Here is a 2,500-nt window from a genome sequence, read left to right on the forward strand (position 1 = left end):
GGGCCCGGCGAGCCCGGCGGGGCGGAAGGGGATCCCGGCTCCGGGGCCGCGGGCCTCGGTCGGGGACCCCCGCCGTCGCGTCGGTGCCCGCGCCGGGCCCCGGGGGTGCCCGCGCCGGGCAGACGGCCGGGTCTACCGGGACGGCCTTGGGCGGGTCCGGCTTACCGGGGCCCCGGCCGGATCACTCTTTCCGTTTCCCCCGCCGCGATGGAACTAGGGGATCCCGGCTCCGGCGCCGCGGGCCTCGGTCGGGGACCCCCGCCGTCGCCTCGGTGACAGCGCCGGGCCCCGGGGGTGCCCGCGCCCGGCATCCGTCCCGGTCTACCGGGGCCTCGGCCGGATCAGTCTTTCCGTTTCCCCCGCCGCGATGGAGGTACGGGATCCCGGCTCCGGCGCCGCGAGCCTCGGTCGGGGACCTCCCCCTTCGCCTCGGTGCCAGCGCCGGGCCCCGGGGGTGCCCGCGCCGGGGAGACGGCCGGGTCTACCGGGGCCCCGGCCGGATCACTTTCCGTTTCCCCCCGCCGCGATGGAGGTACGGGATCCCGGCTCCGGCGCCGCGGGCCTCGGTCGGGGACCTCCCCCTTCGCCTCGGTGCCCGCGCCGGGCCCCGGGGGTGCCCGCGCCGGGGAGACGGCCGGGTCTACCGGGGCCTCGGCCGGATCAGTCTTTCCGTTTCCCCCGCCGCGATGGAGGTACGGGATCCCGGCTCCGGCGCCGCGAGCCTCGGTCGGGGACCTCCCCCTTCGCCTCGGTGCCAGCGCCGGGCCCCGGGGGTGCCCGCGCCGGGGAGACGGCCGGGTCTACCGGGGCCCCGGCCGGATCACTTTCCGTTTCCCCCGCCGCGATGGAGGTACGGGATCCCGGCTCCGGCGCCGCGGGCCTCGGTCGGGGACCTCCCCCTTCGCCTCGGTGCCAGCGCCGGGCCCCGGGGGTGCCCGCGCCCGGCAGCCGTCCCGGTCTACCGGGGCCTCGGCCGGGTCAGTCTTTCCGTTTCCCCCGCCGCGATGGAGGTACGGGATCCCGGCTCCGGCGCCGCGGGCCTCGGTCGGGGACCTCCCCCTTCGCCTCGGTGCCAGCGCCGGGCCCCGGGGGTGCCCGCGCCGGGGAGACGGCCGGGTCTACCGGGGCCCCGGCCGGATCACTTTCCGTTTCCCCCGCCGCGATGGAGGTACGGGATCCCGGGTCCGGCGCCGCGAGCCTCGGTCGGGGACCCCCGCCGTCGCCTCGGTGCCCGCGCCGGGTCCCGGGGGTGCCCGCGCCGGGGAGACGGCCGGGTCTACCGGGGCCCCGGCCGCATCACTTTCCGTTTCCCCCGCCGCGATGGAGGTACGGGATCCCGGCTCCGGCGCCGCGGGCCTCGGTCGGGGACCTCCCCCTTCGCCTCGTTGCCAGCGCCGGGCCCCGGGGGTGCCCGCGCCCGGCAGCCGTCCCGGTCTACCGGGGCCTCGGCCGGGTCAGTCTTTCCGTTTCCCCCGCCGCGATGGAGGTACGGGATCCCGGCTCCGGCGCCGCGGGCCTCGGTCGGGGACCTCCCCCTTCGCCTCGTTGCCAGCGCCGGGCCCCGGGGGTGCCCGCGCCCGGCAGCCGTCCCGGTCTACCGTGGCCTCGGCCGGGTCAGTCTTTCCGTTTCCCCCGCCGCGATGGAGGTACGGGATCCCGGCTCCGGCGCCGCGGGCCTCGGTCGGGGACCTCCCCCTTCGCCTCGGTGCCAGCGCCGGGCCCCGGGGGTGCCCGCGCCCGGCAGCCGTCCCGGTCTACCGGGGCCTCGGCCGGGTCAGTCTTTCCGTTTCCCCCGCCGCGATGGAGGTACGGGATCCCGGCTCCGGCGCCGCGGGCCTCGGTCGGGGACCTCCCCCTTCGCCTCGTTGCCAGCGCCGGGCCCCGGGGGTGCCCGCGCCCGGCAGCCGTCCCGGTCTACCGTGGCCTCGGCCGGGTCAGTCTTTCCGTTTCCCCCGCCGCGATGGAGGTACGGGATCCCGGCTCCGGCGCCGCGGGCCTCGGTCGGGGACCTCCCCCTTCGCCTCGGTGCCAGCGCCGGGCCCCGGGGGTGCCCGCGCCCGGCAGCCGTCCCGGTCTACCGGGGCCTCGGCCGGGTCAGTCTTTCCGTTTCCCCCGCCGCGATGGAGGTACGGGATCCCGGCTCCGGCGCCGCGGGCCTCGGTCGGGGACCTCCCCCTTCGCCTCGGTGCCAGCGCCGGGCCCCGGGGGTGCCCGCGCCCGGCAGCCGTCCCGGTCTACCGGGACGCTCGCTCGGGCGGGACCGGTTTACCCGGGCCTCGGCCGGACTGGAGTGTTTCGGTTTTCTGCTTCTCTGCCAGGATGGCTGCGAGGGGTTGATTTAAATAGCTGGTTTGACGTGAAAAGCTTCCCTTCAAGTGAAAAGTTTGTTCCAATTTCTGCCATCTTCCTTCCTCAAAAGTTTTGGGTGTAGCTTTCCCAGAGGAACCTCTCGTAGGCCTATCATTTCTGATCTTAACTTCCCTCATTTATTCCATATTTT

This window comes from Pantherophis guttatus, unplaced genomic scaffold (assembly GCF_059756535.1).
Source record: "Pantherophis guttatus breed Tessera unplaced genomic scaffold, ASM5975653v1 scaffold_62, whole genome shotgun sequence".
NCBI classification, from domain to species: domain Eukaryota; kingdom Metazoa; phylum Chordata; class Lepidosauria; order Squamata; family Colubridae; genus Pantherophis; species Pantherophis guttatus.